Genomic DNA, 16,222 nt, shown 5'->3' on the forward strand with positions numbered 1-16,222 from the left:
TCTAGAAAATACTGGTACTCATTTACACAAGTGATGCAGGAATATATTTTTGTTACAAACTAATCAAATAATATAATAGAGCAAAAAACAGAATTTTCATTTTGTCTTCTACAGTCTGTCTCCTTTCTAAGTCTTTTAAAAAATGTTTAAGATTCGCACATATCCACAAATGAGAATATGGGACAACTTTCCTTTCTCATATACTATTATGTCTTGGAGATTTTTTCCAACTTAACATATACAGATCACTCTTATTCTTTTCAAACTGTTGGGTAACTTATCACAATAGAAATATATTTTGATTTATCCATTCCCCCAATGATGGACATCCAGATTGCTTCCGTTATTTAAGTCAATATTTTATTGAGGTATAATTTTCATAGGGAAATATGCACAAATCATAAGAGTGCAGTTCAAAGAATTTTCACAAAGAGAACACTCAAAGGCACATCAAGAAAGAGATTTTACAGAACTCCAGGGGCACCTCTCCTTCCAGCCACCCCTTGCTTCTCCTTGAGTGGCCACTGTGTTGACTTGCAATTCCCGTGGTGCCAAATTCCACTGTAAGGTTCAAGAGAAATGGTGACAGCCAGAGCCCTTGTCTTATTCCCAACCTCAGAAGCTTTCAGTAGCATACCAGAAGTATGATGTATTCTCAATCAGAATAAGAAACTTCCTTTCTGTTTGAGCTTTCTTGCACAGTGTTTGTCAGGACTCAGTGTTGAACTTTATTAAATATCCTTTCTGCATCTATGGCCTTGTGGATTCAGGATGGGTGGGCAAAGAACCTGTCTATGCTGGGCACCGCCTCATTTGCAAACTCTGAAAGATACTGGAAACACACTCGGTCTTCCATAAATGTCTTTGTGAGATGTGAATCCTTAGTCTCTTCCTCTCCATCCACCCTAGTGGAGTTCTGTAGATAAAAGTACAAGCAAAATGAGTATGGGAACCACTGCAATCAATCTATCAGAAAAATACCACATGAGGAGAAGTCTAAGCAGAGAATTATAATTTGGGTGGGTGGTGTGATGGTCACTTTAGAGACAGTGGTCAGGAAGGACCTAAGGAAGTGAACTTGAAGCTAAGAACTGTAGAAAGGGAAGGAGCCAACTTGCAAATCTCTGGTAGAATTTTCCAGAAAGAACAGAAAATGAAAAGACCTTGATAACGTGGGATTTGGAAGTAACAGTAAAAAGCTTTCATATTGATAAGAGTAGAATGGAGGGAAGTATTCAGCAAGAGAGTGAGGTCATTTCTCATCCAAAAACAATCTTCACAGTAACATCCAGACTGATGTTTAATCCCATACTTGGGTACCACAACCTAGCCAAGCTGATAAAATTAACCACATGTAGTATGGGATCATACACTAATTTTGTGAGTTACTCTACTTTAAAAATTAAAGCCCAGCTATACTGTAGAATTTTCAAGTAATTCTCAGACAATATTACTGGCCTGCACAGAATGATTTAACATTATAAAAATAAACAGCCTGGACCTAGTCAGTAGTGATTCCTTCACTTCTATTTTCTTCTATTCTGACTTTCCTGGGACTTGAACCTGGAGGCCGGGTTGGCGGTCCTGGGCAGTGACCTCAACGCAGCATCTCAGGCTTTGTTTGTGGGGTGGAGACAGAGCCTTGGGGTCCCTGGGCTGGTTGGTTGTGTGCCCTTCTTCTGGGCCCTGGGAACTCTGAGAATAGAGTTACTTCTTTCCAGGACTGTTATTTATTGCATCTTTGGGGCAGGTTTATAAATGTGTTATTTGCTTGAACATTGTTATTTATTTTACAAAATTTCAGGCATATCCTGTGTGTCAGCACCATAAAACTATAAAAACTGTTTTAAATAAACAATGCTTGGCAGGAGGGGCCAAGATGGCGGAATAGAAACAGCTCCTGTCTGCAGCTTCCAGCAAGACCAATGCAGAAGGCAGGCGATTTCTGCATTTCCAACTGAGGTACTCAGTTCATCTCATTGGGACTGGTTAGGCGGTGGGTACAATCCACAGACAGTGAGCAGAAGCAGAGTGGGACGTTGCTTCACCCAGAAGTGTACAGAGCGGGAGGACCTCCCTCCCCTAGTCAAGGGACATGGTGAGGGACTGTGCTGCCTGCCCAGGGTACTATGCTTTTCCCATGGATTTTTGCGATCCTCGGATCAGGAGTTCCCCTCATGAGCCTACACCACCAGGAACCCGGGTTTCAAGCACAAAACTGGGCTGCTGTTTGGGCAGACACCAAGCTGCAGGAGGTTTTTCGTAATCCAACGGCACCTGGAACTCCAGTGAGACAGGATAACTGTCCACTCCCCTGGAAAAGGGGCTGAAGAACCACTGGCTTGAAATTCTCACTGGCAGCACAGAAGTCTGGAGTTGAGCTGGGAAGTCTGAGTTTGGTAGGGGGAGGGGCGACCACCATTACTGTGGCTTTAAAGGCGGTTTTCCCCTGACAGTGCTAAGGAGGCTGGGAGATTTGGACTGAGCAGAATTCACCACAGCATGACAAAGTGGCCGTGGCCAGACTGCTTCTATAGATTCCTCCTCACTGGGCAGGGCATCTCTTCAGGAAATCTAGCAGCTCCTCAGGGGCTTACAGATAAAACTCTCATCTCCCTGGGACAGAGCACTTGAGGTGAGGGGCAGCATGGTCTCAGGTTCTGCAGACTTAATCTCTCCTGCCTGCTGGCTCTGGAGAGTCTAGGTGATCTGGATGAGAGAGATTCCTTCAGCACAGCATGCCAGCTCCTCTAAGGGCCAGTCAGACTGCTTCCTTGGGTGGGTCCCTGACCCCATGCCTCCTGATTGGGTGAGACGTCCCAACGGGGGTCTCTAGATACCTCATGTAGGAGAGTTCCAGCTGGCATCATGTCTGTGCCCTGCTGGGACGAAGCTTCCAGAGGAAGGGGCAAGGAGCAATCTTTGCTGTTCTGCAGCCTCCACTGGTGATACCCAGGGAAACACGGTCTGCTGTGGACCTCCAGCAAACTGTAGCAGACCCGTAGAAGAGGGGCCTGACTGTTAGAAGACAAAATAAGAAACAGAAAGCAACAACATCAACATCAACAAAAAAAGACCCCCACACAAAAGTCCCATCCAAAGGTCATCAGCCTCAAAGATCAAAGGTAGATAAATCCACGAAGATGAGGAAAAAACATTGCAAAATCACTGAAAATTCCAAAAGCCAAAATGCCTCTTTTCTTCCAAATGATTGCAACCCCTCTCCAGCAAGGACACAAAACTGGATGGAGAATGAGATTGACAAATTGACAGAAGTAGGCTTCAGAAGGTGGGTAATAAAAAACTCCTCTTAGCTAAAGGAGCATATTCTAACCCAATGCAATGAAGCTAAGAACCTTGATAAAGGGTTACAGAAAGTGCTAACTAGAATAATCAGTTTAGAGAGGAACATAAATGACCTGATGGAGCTGAAAAACACAGCACGAGAACTTCCTGAACCATACACAAGTATCAATAGCCAAATCGATCAAGTGGAAGAAAGGATATAAGAGATTGAAGACCACCTTGCTGAAATAAGACACACAGACAAGATTGGAGAAAAAACATAAAAAGGAATAAACAAGCCACCAGGAAATATGGGTCTATGTGAAAAGAACAAACCTATGATTGGTCGGTGTATCTGAAAGTGATGGGGAGAATGGAACCAAGTTGGAAAACACACTTCAGGATATTATCTAGGAGAACTTCCCCAACCTAGCAACACAGGTCGACATTCAAATTCAAATTCAACATTCAAATTTGGAACACCACTAAGATACTCCACAAGAAGATCAACCCCAAAACACGTAATCATCAGATTCTCCAAGGTCGAAATGAAGAAAAAAATGTTAAGGACAGCCAGAGAGAAAGGTAAGGTCACCTACAAAGGGAAGCCCATCAGACTAACAGCGGATCTCTCTGCAGAAACCCTACAAGCCAGAAGAGAGTGGGGTCCAGTATTCAACATTCTTTAAGAAAAGAATTTGCAACCCAGAATTTCATATCCAGCCAAACTAAGCTTCATAAACAAAGAAGGAATAAAATCCTTTACAGATAAGCAAATGCTAAGGGATTTCGTCACCACCAGGCCTGCCTTACAAGAACTCCTGAAGGAAGCACTAAATATGGGAAGAAAAAACTCATACTGGTCACTGCAAAAACACATCAAAATATAAAGACCAGTGACACTATGAAGAAACTGCATCTACTAGTGCGCAAAATAACTAGTAGCATCACGATGACAGGATCAAATTCACACATAACAATATTAACCTTAAATGTAAATGGGCTAAATGCCCCAATTAAAAGACACAGACTGGCAAATTGAATAAAGTCAAGACCCATCAGTGTGCTGTATTCAGGAGACCAATCTCATGTGCATAGACACACATAAGCTCAAAATAAAGAGATGAAGGAATATTTACCAAGCAAATGGAAAGCAAAATAAAACAAACAAACAAAGAAAGCAGGGCTTGCAATTCTACTCTCTGACAAAACAGACTTTACACCAACAAAGATCAGAAAAAGACAAAGAAGGGCATTACGTAATGGTAAAGAGATCAGTGCAACAAGAAGAGCTAACTATGCTAAATATATATGCACTCAATGCAGGAGCACCCAGATTCATAAAACAAGTTCTTAAAGACCTACGAAGAGACAGACTCCCACACAATAACAATGGGAGACTTTAACACCCCACGGTCAATATTAGACAGATCAATAAGACAGAAAATTAATAAGGATATTCAAGACTTAAACTCAGCTCTGGATCAAGTGGACCGAATAGATATCTGCAGAACTCTTCACCTCAAATAAGTAGAATATACATTCTTCTCAGTGCCACATGGCACTTACTCTAAAATTGGCAACATAGTTGGAAGTGAAACACTCAGCAAATGCAAAAGAACTGAAATCATAATAAACAGTCTCTCCAATCACACTACAATTAAATTAGAACTCAGCATAAAGAAACTCACTCAAAACCGCACAACTACATGGAAATTAAACAAACTGCTCCTGAATGACTCCTGGGTAAATAACAAAAGCAAGGCAGAAATCAAGAAGTTCTTGGAAACCAATGAGAACAAAGAGACAATGTACTAGAATCTTTGGGACACAGCTGAAGCAGCGTGAAGAGGGAAATTTATAGCACTAAATGCCCACATTAGAAAGCTGGAAAAATCTCAAATCGACAGTCTAACATCACAATGAAAAGAACTAGAGGGGGAAGAGCAAACAAATTCAAAAGCTAACAGAAGACAAGAAATAACTAAGGTCAGAGCAGAACTGAAAGAGATAGAGACATGAAAATCCCTTCAAAATATCAATGAAACCAGGAGCTGATTTTTTGAAAAAATTAACAAAATAGATAGACTACTAGCTAGAATAATAAAGAAGAAAAGAGAGAAGAATCAGATAGACACAGTAAAAAATGATAAAAGGGATATTACCGCTGATCCCACAGAAATACAAATTACCATCAGAGAATACTACAAACACCTCTACACAAATAAAATAGAAAATCTAGAAGAAATGGATAAATTCCTGGACACATACACCCTCCCAAGACTAAACCAGGAAGAAATCGAATCCCTGAATAGACCAACAGCAAGTTCTAAAATTGAGGCAATAATTAACAGCCTACCAACCAATAAAAGCCCAGGAGCAGATGGATTCACAGCCAAATTCTACCAGAGGTACAAAGAGGAGCTGGTATCACTCCTTATTAAACTATTCCAAACAATCGAAAAGGGCGGACTCCTCCCTAACTCATTTTATGAGGCCAGCATCATCCTGATACCAAAACCTGGCAGAGAAACCACTGAAAAGAAAACTTTAGGCCAATATCCCTGCTGAACTTTGATGTGAAAATCCTCAATAAAATACTGGCAAACCAAATCCAGCAGCACATCAAATAGCTTATCCACCACAATCAAGTAGGCTTCATCCCTGGGATTCAAAGCTGGTTCAAATTACACAAATCAATAAATGTCATCCATCATATAAAGAGAACCAATGACAAAACCGCATGATTATCTCAATAGACGCAGAAAAGGCCTTCAGTAGAATTCAACAACCCTTCAGGCAAAAAACTCTTAATAAACTAGGTATTGATGGAACATATTTAAAAATAATAAGAGCTATGTGTGAAAAACCTATAGCCAATATCAAAGTGAAGGGGCAAAGCTGGAAGCATTCCCTTTGAAAACCAGGACAAGACAAGGATGCCCTCTCTCACCACTTCTATTTAACATAGTATTGGAAGTCCTGGCCATGGCAATCAGGCAAAAGAAAGAAATAAAGGGTATTCAAATAGGAAAAGAGAAAGTCAAAATGTCTCTGTTTGCAGATGACATGATTCTATATTTAGAAAACCCCATTGTCTCAGCCCCAAAACTCCTTAAGCTGATAAGCAGCTGTAGCAAAGTCTCAAGATACAAAATTATTGTGCAAAAATCACAAGCATTCCTATAGACAAGCAGAGAGCCTAATCATGAATGAACTCCTATTCACAATTGCTACAAAGACAATAAAATACCTAGGAATACAGCTTACAAGGGATGTGAAGGACCTCTTCAAGGAGAACTACAAACCACTGTTCAAGGAAATAAGAGAGGACACAAACAAGAGGAAAAACATTTCATGCTCACAGATAGGAAGAATCAATATCATGAAAATTGTCATACTGCCCAAAGTAATTTATAGATTCAGTGCTATTCCCACCAAACTATGATTAACATTCTCCAGAAAATTAGAAGAAACTACTTTAAATTTCATATGGAACCAAAAAAAGAGTCCATATAGCCAAGACAATCCTAAGCAAAAAGAACAAAGCTGGAGGCGTCACACAACCTGACCTCAAACTATTCTACAAGGCTATAGTAACCAAAATAGCATGGTACTGGTACCAAAACAGATATATAGACCAGTGGAACAGAACAGAGACCTCAGAAATAACACCACACATCTACAACAATCTTACCTTTGACAAACCTGACAAAAGCAAATAATGGGGAAAGATTCCCTATTTAATAAATGGTGCTGGGAAAACTTCCTAGCCATATGCAGAAAACTGAAACTAGACCCCTTCCTTATACCTTATACAAAAATTAATTAAAGATGGATTAAAGACTTAAATGTAAAACCCAAAACTATAACAATCCTAGAAGAAAACCTAGGCTACACCATTCAGGACATAGGCATGGGCAAAGACTTCATGAATAAAACACCAAAAACAATCGCAACAGAAGCCAAAATTGACAAATGGGATCTAAATAAACTAAAGAGCTTCTGCACAGCAAAGAAACTAGCATCAGAGTGAACAGGCAACCTACAGAATGGGAGAAAATGTTTGTAATCTACCCATCTGACAAAGGTCTAATATCCAAAATCTGCAAGGAACTTAAACAAATTTACAAGAAAAAAACAACCCCATCAAAAAGTGGGCAAAATATATGAACAGAAAGAAGACATTCATGTGGCTAAAAAACATATGAAAAAAGCTCATCATCACTGATCATTAGAGAAATGCAAATCAAAACCACAATGATATACCATCTCACGCTAGTCAGAGTGACGATTATTAAAAAGTCAGGAAAAACTAGATGCTGGCGAGGCTGAGGAGAAATGGGAACACCTTTACAATGTTGGTGGGAATATAAATTAGTTCAAACATTGTGGAAGACACTGTGGTGATTCCTCGAGGATCGAGAACCAGAAATACCATTTGACCCAGCAATCTAATTACCGGGTATATACCCAAAGGAATATAAATCAGTCTACTGTAAAGACACAGGTTCACCTATGTTTACTACAGCACTATTTACAATAGCAGTGACGTGGAATCAACCCAAATGCTCATCAATAATAGACTGGATAAAGAAAATCTGGTACATGTACACCATGCAATACTATACAGCCACAAAAAGAATGAGAACATGTCCTTTTTCAGGACATGAATGAAGCTGGAAGCCATCATCCTCAGCAAACTAACACAGGAGCAGATAACCAAACACTGCATGTTCTCACTCATAAATGGAAGTTGAACAATGAGAACACATGGACACAGGGAGGGGAACAACACACACGGGGGCCTGTCAGGGGGTGTGGGGCGAGGAGAGGGAGAGCATTGGGACAAATACCTAATGCATTCAGGGCTTAAAATCTAGATGACGGGTTGATAGATGCAGCAAACCACCATGGCACATGTATACCTATGTAACACACCCACACATTCTGCACATGTATCTCTGAACTTAAAGTAAAATTTTTAAAAAGTGCTTATGGTTCCATCCTAGGACTCTGATTCACAGAAAGATACATATTAAAGGAGAATTCATAAACTTCTAAGATCCTTCTAATATTTACATTTTTGTAGAGGTAAAAAATGAGGCCAACAGACTGGAAATGTTCAACATTACATGAATGTAGCACGGCCAGGTCACTACTCAGTTCTGTGTTTTCTGGCATTAGGAATGCTGCTTATTATTCATATAATGGTCATGCATATTATTCTCACAGTATAGTAAGGGCCCCGATCCACAGGGGTGTGAAACTTCAAAGGCAAGGGCCTAGAGCTCACGGTGAGTGCCGAAGGATGGCGCACAGCCTGGGACAGTGTGGCTTTTACTCCATGCCGGCCTGTCCTTGCTTCTTCCTTTCACACTCAATCAAAGGTGGTCTCCCACAAACAGATGTCATTCCTGTTAGGAGTCAGGTGATATTGTGATGAGATTAGATGGTGTTTTAATTGAACAGAAATGCTCAAACTCTGTCCCATAGCACAGCTGCGCCTCTCTGGAAAAACCCAGAGGGCAATACACACTCAAGGATGTACCTTCAGGAAGTATGTTGGCTCACAGGCTCCTGTTCAGGATTGCCTGGGCAAGGGAGGCAGAGCGTCCTCCTCCTCCATGGAGCCCAAAGACCCTGGAGAACCATGAGAAATGGAAGAAAACCATAAGAAGGCAGAAGGTGCCTGAGACACTGGATAATGACGTGGGCTGGCAGAGTTAGGGCACCTGCAGGGAGAGGAGGGAAGAAGGGTGGGGCAGAGGGAAGGGTGGAGCAAGGGAGGTAAGGGCAATACCAGGCACTGCAGAGACTGACAAAAGCATGTGGTACATGGGGCGTGAGGCCTAAGCTGGCACAAATCAGAGATGACATGTAGATATTAGGTTCTTTAAAAGGACCATGAGGAAGAGGCAAAATTGGAGAACCTCAGGAAGAAGCAATTGAGCACTAATTGAAGACAGGTTCACCTGTCTGCACAAATTAGGGTCAGAAGTTCATCTCCCAAAACTCTTTTAGAACATTAACATGACTTGCTTGTGAAAAGCAAAGAGGAACGTCTTGATGTGACCTCTTCCTTCCAGAGGTGGCCCTGGGAAAGCACATTTATTAGCCGCCTCCTCTTTAACTTGTCCCGGTTGTCCGACATCTGTCCTCTGTGCCTTGCTTGTTGGAAATTCTCACTTGCTTAGATGGCTCTTACACACACACACACACACACACACACATACACACGCGCGTACACACAGGCCTCCCTGGAAAGGGAAGTGGGGGAATTGATGCCAGATGTGCACATGCACCACAGGATGGATGTGTTGGGATACTAGCTTGTCTCTGCACACCTCATAACGAGAGGCTCTTTCCTTTGGGGCTGGCCATCTGTGACTCAGTGACAGTGGACTGGTTCTGCCTTGTCAGCCTTACCTTCATCGGACCGAGTCATACACTCAATTACCTGGCTGGGTTTTCTCCTCTGTGCATTAAAGAGAGATGCCCTCAGACTGTATCCTAGAAGGAAGGGCTGGACATTAGAAATGTGGGCAGATGGGAGGTGACTTGCTCCTTTTATCTCAGAAATTGGCAATAAATTTGTTTTGGCCTTCTCATCCCTATGTATTTGAATTTGGAAATTTAAAGCTCTCTTTGGAAAAAAATTGGCAGGGAGCAGGTGGAAGTGGAGTTGCAGAGCTGGATGGAGGCAGCCCCTATTAAGTAGACTAACTGACTATCATTACTACGTGGACAATCATTTATTCTTTTTTTTTAAGATTAATAAATGTGGTGTCATTTTCCTTCTAAAAATATTTTTGTTATGGTGAAATATTGGCTACAACCTAAGTTTCTAGCAATGGAAGGTTAGGAACCTATGTATGCACTTTGGTCGCATTTGTGCATGTGCTTGTTTCTGTTCCTTCTTCTTAGGTGAGGTCTAACATACATTCATTTCAATGAGCAAAGGGAAATGATCCTTAAGGTATAGCTCAATAAATTCATATATATACACACACACACATATATATAACCACTTCCCAGACCTCTTAGAACATTTATCCTCAAACTTGTCATTGTGCATTCCCCAGACCATATACTCCTTCTTTCAGAGATCACCTATTCTGACTTCAACCACCATTGATTAGTTTTAACTGCTCTTTTTTTTTTTTTTTTTTTTTTTTTTTTTTGAGGCGGAGTCTTCACTCTGTCGCCCAGGCTGGAGTGCAGTGGCACCATCTCGGCTCACTGCAAGCTCCGTCTCCCGGGTTCGCGCCATTCTCCTGCCTCAGCCTCCCGAGTAGCTGGGACTACAGGCGCCCGCCACCGCGCCCGGCTAATTTTTTTTGTATTTTAGTAGAGACGGGGTTTCACCGTGTTAGCCAGGATGGTCTCGATCTCCTGACCTCGTGATCCGCCCGCCTCGGCCTCCCAAAGTGCAGGGATAGTTTTAACTGCTCTTAACCATCATATAAATAAAATTATAGAAGATGTACATTGCTGTGTCTAGTTCCATTTGCTCAATATGGTGCCTGTGAGACTTATTCATGTATTCATGTAGCAGTGATATGTTCTGAGTCATTTCCAGATTTAGACTACTTTATGTATTTAAAGCTGCTGCAAACATTCTTATGGAAGTACTCTGATTGATATATGCAATCATTTCCCTTGGGCCGTTTAATTTTAACCTATCTGTCTCTCATATTTAAAACATGCCTCTTTTAAAGGGTGTATACTTGAGTTTTTTTTTTTTTTTAATCAGGTCTGGAAATTTCAACCTTTTAATTGAAGTGCTTAGATCATTTACATTTAACATCATCACTGATATAATTGGGTGTAGGGCTTTCGTTTTGGTATTTGCTTTCTAATTATTGTATCCATACTTTTTTCTTTGACTCTACTTTCCAGACTTCTATTGGATGAATCAAGTTTTTTCATGTTTTATTTCCTCTCCTTTACCAGATTTCTAGTTTTATATTTGTTGCATTGTTCTTTTAGTGATTATCATGAATATTTTAATACATATCCTTGAAATATTGTAATCTACCTCAAATTAATACTTTTATTGTGTTGAAAATAATGTACAACTTTATAACTGTTATCTATATATATTTCCTCCACTGTTTGTGCTATTGTTGTCATGTATTTTGCTTCACAAATGTGATGGACCCCACAGGACACTGTTATTGTCATTACTTTAGTCAATATTCTTTTGTGTTTTACCCCATTTTACTATTTCTGGTAATCTTTATCCTTTTTAGCACTTCCATCTGAGATCATTTTCCTCCAGACTGAAAATTTTTGTTTAATATTTCAGTTATTACAGATTTCATGGTAAATTCTGCCAGGTTTTGTTCACGTGGAAATATCTTTATTTACCCATCATTTGTGGAGCTTGTTTTTACTGAGAATACATGTCTTACTTAGTAGTCACCTCCTCTCCATACACACCCCACATTCTTTTAAAGATGGTTTTCCCCTATCTTCTGACAAATGCATTCACTTGAAAAGTCATTTGCCAATCTTAATATTGGCCCTTTGCAAGTAATAAATGTAACCTTTCTCCTGGCTGCTTTAAAATTTTGTTTCACTCTGTATGTGTGGTTATCCAAAGCTTAACTATTTTTCGCCCTGTATCTGGGATTATCCAAAGCTTGATTTGCCCGGTTGTTGGCTTTCTTTTTTCCTTTTCCTTTTTTGAAACTGCTTAAGCTTTGGCTTAACTATCTTAAATCTGTAGTCTGATATCTTACACCAGATTTTGAAAATTTAGTTCTTCTCTTGTTTTTTCCTGTTCTCTCTCTCCATACGTTCTGAACTCAAATTAAATACATATTAGATCACCTGAAAGCTTTCCTAATGTCTCTTACAGTCTGTTCTCTATTTTCAATCTTTTTTCTTCTTTCTATTTCAAGTGTGGATGTTTTCTATTTACCTGTTTTTTAGTTCATTATTTCTCTCTTCTGCTCTGCCCAGCCTGCTCTTACATGGACTCAATGAATTCTGAAGTTTAGGTATTATGTTCTGAATTTTTATAATCACAATTTGATTCTCTTATATATTACAATGTTCTTTTAGACTTCCCATCTTTCACTCACTTTGTTCAATTTTTCTTTTCTTTGTATAATTATAATAGCTATTTCATTGTTCTTGATTTTTATTATGATTGTCAGTCATATTTTTCTCCTAGTTATCTGTCCCCTTCTAAAAAATTAATGCCAGACATTGTATATAAATGATTTTGGAGAACAAAGTTGACCATTTTCCTCAGAATGTTCATTTTTTCCTCAGTTAGACAGACAATATGAATGAATGATCACTTCACTCTAATTATAAATTGTGTTGTGTCAGGGCAAGACTGCTGTTTTAGTGAGAACAGGTCAACCTCTATTTCCTTTACGGTTAATCTAACTCAGACATATTTTACATATCATACAATTCATCAATTCCAAGTGTATATTGTAATAATATAAGGACTTACTGACACACTTTTAATTTTTTCTATTGATCTATATTTCTATCCTTATGCCGGTATCACACTGTCTTGATAACTCTACCAGTAAGTTTGCAAATCAAGAAGTGATAGTATTTCAACTTCATTCTCTTTCAAAATTATTTCAGATATTCTGAGTTTTCGCATTGTTATATACCTTTCAAGATCTATTTGTAAGCTTCTGCCAAAGCCTGCTGGAATTTTGATATGAATTTCCTGTAGATCAATTTGCGAAGAATTCCCATCTTAACGATATTGACTCCTACTATCTATAAACATGGAATATTTTTCTATTTATTTAGTTCTTCTATAATTTTCCTTAAAAATACATTGCAATTTTTATTTATTTATTTTTTATTTTACTTTAAGTTCCAGGGTACATGTGCACAACGTGCAGGTTTGTTACATATGTATACGTGTGCCATGTTGGTGTGCTGCACCCATTAGCTCGTCATTTACTTTACGTATATCTCCTAATGCTATCCCTCCCCGCTCCCCGCTCCCCAGGACAGGCCCCGGTGTGTGATGTTCCCCTTCCTGTGTCCAAGTGATCTCATTGTTCAATTCCTACCTATGAGTGAGAACATGCGGTGTTTGGTTTTCTGTTCTTGCGATAGTTTGCTGAGAATGATGGTTTCCAGCTGCATCCATGTCCCTACAAAGGACACGAACTCATCCTTTTTATGGCTGCATAGTATTCCATGGTGTATATGTGCCACATTTTCTTAATCCAGTCTGTCACATGGACATTTGGGTTGATTCCAAGTCTTTGCTATTGTGAATAGTGCTGCAGTAAACATACATGTGCATGTGCCTTTATAGCAGCATGATTTATAATCCTTTGGGTATATACCCAGTAACAGGATGGCTGGGTCAAATGGTATTTCTAGTTCTAGATCCTTGAGGAATCACCACACTGTTTTACACAATGGTTGAACTAGTTTAAAGTCCCACCAACAGTGTAAAAGTGTTCCTATTTCTCCACATCCTCTCAAACACCTGTTCTTTCCTGACTTTTTAATGATTGCCATTCTAACTGGTGTGAGATGGTATCTCATTGTGGTTTTGATTTGCATTTCTCTGATGGCCAGTGATGATGAGCATTTTTTCATGTGTCTGTTGGCTGTATGAATGTCTTCTTTTGAGGAGTGGCTGTTCATATCCTTTGCCCACTTTTTGATGGGATTGTTTGTTTTTTTCTTGTAAATTTGTTTGAGTTCTTTGTAGGTTCTGGATATTAGCCCTTTGTCAGATGAGTAGATTGCAAAAATTTTCTCCCATTCTGTGGGTTGCCTGTTCACTCTGATGGTAGTTTCTTTTGCTGTGCAGAAGCTCTTTAGTTTAATGAGATCCCATTTGTTAATTTTGGCTTTTGTTGCCGTTGCTTTTGGTGTTTTAGACATGAAGTGCTTGCCCATGCCTATGTCCTGAATGGTATTACCTAGGTTTTCTTCTAGGGTTTTTATGGTTTTAGGTCTAACATTTAAGTCTCTAATCCATCTTGAATTAATTTTCGTATAAGGAGTAAGGAAAGGATCCAGTTTCAGGTTTCTACTTATGACTAGCCAATTTTCCCAGCACCATTTATTAAATAGGGAATGCTTTCCCCATTTCTTGTTTTTGTCAGGTTTGTCAAAGATCAGATGGCTGAAGATATGTGATATTATTTCTGAGGACTCTGTTCTGTTCCATTGTTCTATATCTCTGTTTTGGTACCAGTACCATGCTGTTTTGGTTACTGTAGCCTTGTAGTATAGTTTGAAGTCAGGTAGCATGATGCCTCCAGCTTTGTTCTTTTGGCTTAGGATTGTCTGGGCAATGTAGGGTCTTTTTTGGTTCCATATGAACTTTAAAGCTGTTTTTTCCAATTCTGTTAGGAAAGTCATTGGTAGCTTAATGGGGATGGCATTGAATCTATAAATTATCTTGGGCAGTATGGCCATTTTCACGATATTGATTCTTCCTAACCATGAGCATGGAATGTTCTTCCATTTGTTGGTGTCCTCTTTTATTTCACTGAGCAGTGGTTTGTAGTTCTCCTTGAAGAGGTCCCTCACATCCCTTGTAAGTTGGATTCCTAGGTATTTTATTCTCTTTGAAGCAATTGTGAATGGGAGTTCATTCATGATTTGGCTCTCTGTCTGTTATTGGTGTATAAGACAGCTTGTGATCTTTGCACATTGATTTTGTATCCTGAGACTTTGCTGAAGTTGCTTATCAGCTTAAGGAGATTTTGGGCTGAGACAATGGGGTTTTCTGAATATACAATCATGTCTTGTGCAAACAGGGACAAGTTGACTTCTCATTTCCTAATTGAATACCCTTTATTTCTTTCTCTTGCCTGATTGCCCCGACCAGAACTTCCAAGACTATGCTGAATAGGAGTGGTGAGAGAGGGCATCCCTGTCTTGTGCCGGTTTTCAAAGGGAATGCTTCCAGTTTTTGCCCATTCAGTATGATATTGGCTGTGGGTTTGTCATAAATAGCTCTTACTATTTTGAGATACGTTCCATCAATACCAAATTTATTGAGAGTTTTTAGCATGAAGGGCTGTTGAATTTTGTCAAAGGCCTTTTCTGCATCTATTGAGATAATCATGTGGTTTTTGTCTTGTTTCTGTTTACATGCTGGCTTACATTTATTGATTTGCGTATGTTGAATCAGGCTTGCATCCCAGGGATGAAGCCCACTTGATCATCGTGGATAAGCTTTTTGATGTGCTGCTGGATTCAGTTTGCCAGTATTTTATTGAGGATTTTTGCATCAATGTTCATCAGGGATATTGGTCTAAAATTCTCTTTTTTTGTTGTGTCTCTGTCAGGCTTTGGTATCAGGATGATGTTGGCCTCATAAAATGAGTTAGGGAGGATTCTCTCTTTTTCTATCCATTGGAATAGTTTCACAAGGAATGGTACCAGCTCCTCCTTGTACCTCTGGTAGAATTTGTCTCTGAATCCCCCTGCTCCTGGACTTTGGTCAGTAGGCTGTTAATTATTGCCTCAGTTTCAGAGCCTACTATTGGTCTATTCAGGGATTCAACTTCTTCCTGGTTTAGTCTTGAGAGAGTGTATGTGTCCAGGAATTTATCCATTTCTTCTAGGTTTTCTAGTTTATTTGCATAGAAGTGTTTATAGTATCCTCTGATGGTAGTTTGTATTTCTGTTGGGTTGGTGGTGATATCCCCTTTATCATTTTTTATTGTGTCTATTTGATTCTTCTCTCTTTTCTTCTTTATTAGTCTTGTTAGCAGTCTATCAATTTTGTTGATTGCTTCAAAAAACCAGCTCCTGGATTCATGGATTTTTTGGAGGGTTTTTTGTGTCTCTATCTCCTTCAGTTCTGCTCTGATCTTAGTTATTTCTTGCCTTCTGCTAGCTTTTGAATGTGTTTGCTCTTGCTTCTCTAGTTGTTTTAATTGTGATGTTAGGGTGTCAATTTTAGATCTTTCCT

At 39.6% G+C, this 16,222-nt stretch overlaps 1 long non-coding RNA gene across 1 annotated transcript; it reads right to left on the reverse strand.

The window, feature by feature from the left end:
* Positions 1–342: 342 nt before the first annotated feature.
* Positions 343–2,981, reverse strand: LOC103887451. Its single transcript, XR_002524259.2, has 2 exons — positions 2,841–2,981; positions 343–916 (listed from the first exon to the last, which is right to left on the reverse strand). It is a non-coding gene; the product is annotated as an uncharacterized LOC103887451 (long non-coding RNA).
* Between the last annotated feature and the right edge of the window lie 13,241 nt (positions 2,982–16,222).

The sequence above is a fragment of the Papio anubis genome, chromosome 11, assembly GCF_008728515.1.
Source record: "Papio anubis isolate 15944 chromosome 11, Panubis1.0, whole genome shotgun sequence".
In the NCBI taxonomy this organism is placed as follows: domain Eukaryota; kingdom Metazoa; phylum Chordata; class Mammalia; order Primates; family Cercopithecidae; genus Papio; species Papio anubis.